We start from the raw sequence: 6,685 nt of genomic DNA on the forward strand, positions 1-6,685 counted from the left end.
CCTTGGCTTCCAAAGTGCTGGGATTACAGGGATGAGCCACATGCTCAGCTCAATTCTTGAAAATAGGAGAATCAATAGATAATCAAGCTCAAGAGACCTCAGGAAGGTCAACATCAGTAGAAGGGTAGTTTGGAGTAGATCATTGTGGAAGGCGAAAGCAGATAAAAACTATTAAGTGTGGCAGTAAGAAGAAAGTAGAAAGCCGAAAAAAGCCAGGAAATCAGTGTCAAACCTTATTTTCAGTCCTAGTTTTGTCACTTACAAGGTGTGTGACTTTAGATCATTCATGTCCCCAATCTGATCCTAGTTCCTTTGTCTATGTACTAAAAGCATTGCTTCTGGGCAACACAGTAAGATCCCATCTGTACAAAACAATTTAAAAATTAGTTAGGAGTGCAGGCACATACCTGTAGTCCCAGTTACTTGAGAGAGTGAGGCAGGAGGATCACTTGAGCCCAAGAGTTTGAGGTTACAGTGAGTTATGATGCTGCCACTGCACTTCGGCCTGGGCAATAGAGTGAAACCTTATCTCAAAAAAGAAAAAAAAAGCACTGGACTACATATATGATTTTTGAATAGTTGTGCTATCAGACTTAAGTTTCATCAGGACAGCGACTTTGTCTTTCACCTCTATTATGCAAAATGCTAGCATAAAATAAGTACTTGTTGAATGAATAAGTCTAAGCTCTCTTTAGACCTGACATTCAGTCGATTTTGGTGGAACACACAACCCAGAGGTTAATCTTGCCCACCCATTAAAAGCCATTGAGACAAACACTTCCCATTTACTCAAAAGGAGATAAAGCCTCCAGCCTTCCAGGAGAGCCAAGGATGAAGGACAAAATGGCAAATAATCTAACCCTATAATTTGTGGCAGTAAAATTCATGACATATGGGTCTTCTAATGGGGTACACTTAGTGGGCCAGTGAGGCTGAAAGGCCAGGGGTGTGACCTTCTAGAGTTACTAAGATGATTGTACGCGTAGTTTTCCTTAGCTTAGCAGCTTTCATTCTGAAAGTCTGGCAGCCTCTATCACATGGCAAAGGACCTTACTCAAAGGTTGCAAACTCAAATGCCTACAGGGGCCAAATAAGTAATGAGTGGGTTGGGAAGATGCCAATAGAGAATATGAGAAGTGGAGGAGCTGAAAGTACATGCTTTAACGTAAAAAAAAAAAAAAAAAAAAAAAAAAACTAATTTAGTTTTTTAAATGCTTTGCTGGCAAAAGTACTACTTCCAGAATTAGGTCTGTGGGTTGCCAGTTTGGAATTACATCATAATTATATTTGTGATGGTGGAAGCCTTTCCAGTGGCAGCTCAATACGTCTTGAATTAATAGATTGTGGCAATGGACAAAGGTTTTACTAGGATGAAAATCTGATGAAATGAGTCTCTTTTATCATCTCTCTGTCCACCTTCTTCCCAGTAAAGTATCCACTCCAGTGCCTGGGTTTTGTATTCATTTCCACAATTTCAGCTTGGCTACTTTGACGGAAACTTAACTTCAGTTGGTTCAAAACTCAAAAAACTCCAATTCTCATTTGTTAAGTCAATCTCTCTCTCTCTCTCTCTCTCTCTCTCTCTCTCTCTTTCTTTCTTTCTCTCTCTCTCCCATCTCTTCGGCCTTTCTGTCTTCCCTTTCTCACCATGACCTCTTCTTCCCAGGGCAGAAGCCAGTTTTTTTTTTGTTTCTTTTTTTAGAGACAGAGTCTCACTTTATCACCCTTGGTAGAGTGCCATGACATCACAGCTCACAGCAACCTTCAACTCCTGGGCTTAGGTGATTCTCTTGTCTCAGCCTCCCCAGTAGCTGGGACTACAGGCGCCTGCCACAACGCCTGGCTATTTTTGTTGTTGTTGCAGTTTGGCCAGGGCTGGGTTTGAACCCACCACCATTGGTATATGGGGCCGGCGCCCTGCTCCTTGAGTCACAGGCACCACCTGCCAGTTTGTTTTATTCCTCAATCTTTAATCTTCCATCCCCTTCTTCATAAGGCATGCCAGCCTTCTCTTTTGTAACCCTTTAAGTTCATGCTTCTCTTTCTTTTATAAAAACTACCTGGTAGGTAAAGCTATTCACACAATGGTATTACTGGCAACATATTATTCCTCCAAGAATGTTTAGTTTCAAAGGGGTTATAAGTCAATACTGAGTGCAAAGGAACACACCTAGGCAATGAAACAAAACTAACTTGTGGTCAATTCACCTTCTAGGTGACCCTGAGATCACAGTACACTTTCATTTTGTCAGTGGACTAAGGACAACCAAAAGCCAGGTAAATGCCTCTGCTATGAAGTAGGAGGAACAAAGCTGACCAGCAGGAAGTTTAGTAGTTATGTGATTGGGTTCATGTTTCAATTTTGCTTCTTCCTAGAAGATTTTGGGAAAGTTACTTGTCTATGCCTCCCTCCCCATCTCTAAGTTGGAAAAAATAGTACTACTGACCTTATAGGTTGCTGTGAGGGTTAGAAGAGTTAATACAAGGTCAAACAATTAAGATCGTGAACTCATCCTAGAAAAAGTGCTACATACCTCATGGCTGCATATCTCTATGGTCACCAGATGGCCAAGCCCAATATGACTGTTGTGATATTCAGCAATGAGGCATGTAGCACTTTTTCTAGGATGAATTTGTGAACTTAATTATCCAACCTCCAACATCTAAAATTCAAGAAGAGAGGTTGGCACATACTAAGAATTAAATGAACATTAGTTGTTATTGTCTGCAAATTAGAGGCGATATCTACTCCATAGGGCTGGAGAGTAAAAAGAGGAGCTGCATCAAGGCACTCAGCGCAACCGCCAGTGCACAGCAAATGCTCAGTGAATTTCTATGGTTACTTGAGGGCATGGCAGCCAAGTTTCTTCAGAGAAACAGTACCAATAGGTTATATTGGTTCTTATATATGTACAGAAAGGGAGGTTTATTATAGGAATTCAGTCATGTGATTATGGAGGCTAAGTCCCACAATCTGCCATTTACAAGTTGGAGAACGAGAAAAGCCAGTAATGTGATTTAGTCTGAGTCTGAAGGCCTGAGAATTGAGCAGCTGATGGTCTATGTGCTAGTCTGAGTCCTGCAGCCTGGGAACCCAGCAGCACTGAGGCAGGAGGAGAGGACTGTCTGAGCTCCAGCAAAGAGCACAAACTCGCCCTTCCTCCACGTTTTTGTTCTACTCAAGTAGTCAGCGTGTTGGACGATGCCCACCCACATGGGTGAGGGTGGGTCCTCTTTACAGTACATGACTCAATTGCTGATCTCTTCCAGAAACATCCTCGCAGACACACCCAAAAATAATGTGGGGTGGGTTATTTATTTATTTTTTTAATTTGTATGTCATCTTTGCCCAGGGGCTGTGCTAATCTTTCTCTGTATAGCTCCAATTTTGGTATATGTGCTGCCAAAGTGAGCACCAGAAATAATGCTTCGTCTGAGCATCCCTTACCCCAGTCAAGCTGACACATAAAATTAAAGATCACAATCCCCAAACATAGCCATGTCCTAACCCCAGGAACCAACTTATATGGCAAAGGGGACTTTGCAGGATGTTGAGATGGGGAAATTATTCTGAATTATCTGGGTGGCCCCTAAATTAATCACAAATGTCCTATCAGAGAAAGCCAGAGGGAAATTAGACTACAAAAGAGAAGAAGGCTACAGGGCAACAGAGGGGAGCAGATTCAAAGATAGAAAACACTTGGCCACTGGCTTAGAAAATGAGATGGAGGGAGGAGCCACAAGCCAAGAACTGCAGGCACCACAAGAAGCTAAAAGGGGCAGGAAAATATTTTCCTCAGGAGCCTCCAGAAGGAATCAGCCCTCCTAATATTCTGATTTTAACCTTAAAGACTCAAACTTATTTCCAGAACCGAAAGAGAATAAATACCTGTTGTGTAAAGCCACTAAGTGTTACAGCAGCTGTAGGAAACGAAAACAAAGTTCTCATTTTATCCTGAGTCCCCTTATAACACAATAGGACCGTCAAAGAAGTAAGAAGAACAAGAACCCTTAGTAATAAACAGAGATAATAACACCCTTTGGGGCTCAGCACCCATGGAACCGTAGTTAGGGTGCTGGCCACATACGCTGAAGCTGGCGGGTTCAAACCCAGCCAGGGCCTGCTAAACAACAATAATAACTGCCACAACAACAACAACAAAATATCTGGGCATTGTGGTGGGCACCTGTAGCTGAGCAAGAGAATCACTTAGGCCCAAGAGTTTGAGATTGTTGTGAGCTGTGACACCACAGCACTCTACTGTGGGTGACATAGTGAGACTCTGTCTCCAAAAAAAAAAAAATCACCCTTTGGGGATAACACATTTTGGTACTTCTCTTGATCATTGAGAGAATCCAGTTAAACTTTCTTTTGTGGTGGGTTTGGAAGGAAGAGAAGGAGCTGACGGTCTTCATCTATTTGCAGCAACACTAGAGTCAACAGCCAAAATTGTCACGTTTGCAGGTTTTTATTTTAAACAATAGAGTTTGTTATTTCTTTTCTAAATGCATCAGCAGGGCCAGTAGAAAGTCTAAGATTAGCTTTCGAGCTCCCTTCTGAGACCTTGAGAGGCTGTCAGCTCTTCAGGGAACAGCAGCAAACCCTCACGCAAATGGCCTATAAAAAAGGCCTTGTCAGAGGCACCTTGACCTACCAGGGCTTCTCTGGTACTCAGATTCCCAGCGGCCCTCCTAGGGTTATGCTCTCTTGCATGATGTATTTCCCCTGCCTTTTTTAGAGCTGCATTATGCTTGCTCCAGGAAACAGCCTCTTCCGTCTCATAAACACAGCCTTGGGTTTCTGACCAAGCGCCCTGCCACTCCGTGGCTCCATGTCCATCCATCACACCTTGCTGTCACCCTGGCTACGATTATGGAGCATTAGTCCAACTCCAGAGGTGAAGTTAGGGTGTGGAGAAGGAAGGGGCGAACCCTGGGAGCAGCTGAGGGTCACACACACCCCAATTCCAGCCACTGATGAATTCCTTGGAAGCTGACTAGCCTGCATGGTGAGCAAGTCTTTCCGATGACCCAGAGTGTGGTAGAAAGGTCTTGACTAGGTCACCACCAGAGCTAGACTGGATGCTTCCACTCCCTGAGCTTCATGTGCAGGGCTAAGGGACAGGCTAGAACAGAGATACCATGGAGAGGCTGAATTCTTCCAGAAGTGCATACCCAAGTGAGAGAAGAAGCTCCTTGTAAGCAAAGTGGATACAGCCGAGGGATTTGAAGGATCAACACGACCCACCCCCAAATACATGCTCCATTGGCTCTGGTGGTGCATCTGGAGTTCCCACTAATGGGTTAAAAAGAGATACCATTTAATGAGTGCTATTATGTGCCAGACACTCCATCAGTGTGTCTCACTCAATCTTCTCCACTATCCTATCAAGTGGGTATCATTATTACACCATTATACAGATGAAAAAATTGAGGTACAGAAATGTATGTTATGGCTCGGCGCCTGTAGCTCAGCAGCTAGGGCGCCAGCCACATACATTGGAGCTGGCGGGTTAGAATCCAGCCTGGGCCTGCCAAACAACAATGACAACTGCAACCAGAAAATAGCTGGGGCATTGTGTGGATGCCTATAGTCACAGCTACTTGGGAGGCTGTGGCAAGAGAATCACTTAAGTCCAAGAGCTTGAGGTTGCTGTGAGCTATGATGCCACAGCACTCTACCCAGGGTGACATAGTGAGACTATGTCTCAAAAAAAAAGGAAAAAGAAAAAAAGAAAAGAGATGTATGTTATGAAAGGTCATGGAGTTGGTAAGTGGTAGAACCAATATTTAAATGCAGGTCCCAGCCCAGTGTCCACTCTGTGCACCATCATCCCATCCTACTTCTCAGGGGCAGCCAGAACACTGAGAACTGTTAATGTAAATATTACCCACAGGGGGTAAATGTATCAGAAATTATTGCCTCCACTTCTCCCAAGGTTTGCCCCTTCCTTCTTCCCACCAAGGGGACCAAGGGTTTTCTCTGGAGTTGGATTAGTTCTTCACAATCACAGACATTGAGGAGCCTTCTAGAGTGCTGGAAATTTTCTATATCAGTGTCTGGCTGGTGGTTACACAGCATATGCTGTATGAGTAAGATGTGTGCACTTTGCTGTTTGTGCACAGCATATCTTAATTAAACACACACACACAATCTGTCTCATTCTCCTTTCTCCTCCCCACTGCCCTCTCATTATCACTGGGACCTTCCCTATGAATATTTTGAACCACAAAGCTATGTAGGATTGTGGGCATAGGGCGGTGGAGGGCAAAGGGCATTGTATTACATCTTGTCAATGCTTTTATTTAAGAAGAAGGTAGTTTAAATGAACAGCAGAAGATTTGAGGTAGTATGTACTTGCAAAAGAATGGAAGCTAGGACTTGGAGTGGCAGGAAGGGAGGAGGGTGTGTCCCATTGTTTTGCCATGTTCAGGGCCTAGTGACCCCAGCAGAGGAGCATAAGGTAATGGAGTGATCCATGCTTATTTTATGAATACTCACCCCTTTCATAATCCTTTAGCCTGGTTTTTGTCCAAACCACTTACTTCAGAACATGCTCTCAGCTTTCATCGTATCTGTTGGCCTTTTCTCAATTGTCACTTTCCTTTGTGTCCTGCACCCTAGTCTGCCGACCAGCCCTGCCTTCTCTGGGGTGACTCTCCATTAGACTTTGGTGACACTACC

At 43.7% G+C, this 6,685-nt stretch overlaps 1 non-coding gene across 1 annotated transcript; it reads right to left on the reverse strand.

The window, feature by feature from the left end:
- Positions 1 to 3,308: 3,308 nt before the first annotated feature.
- LOC128582790 (U6 spliceosomal RNA) lies at positions 3,309 to 3,416 on the reverse strand. The gene has a single exon (XR_008379231.1). It is a non-coding gene; the product is annotated as a U6 spliceosomal RNA (small nuclear RNA).
- Between the last annotated feature and the right edge of the window lie 3,269 nt (positions 3,417 to 6,685).

Source organism: Nycticebus coucang, chromosome 3 (assembly GCF_027406575.1).
Source record: "Nycticebus coucang isolate mNycCou1 chromosome 3, mNycCou1.pri, whole genome shotgun sequence".
Taxonomy (NCBI): Eukaryota; Metazoa; Chordata; class Mammalia; order Primates; family Lorisidae; genus Nycticebus; species Nycticebus coucang.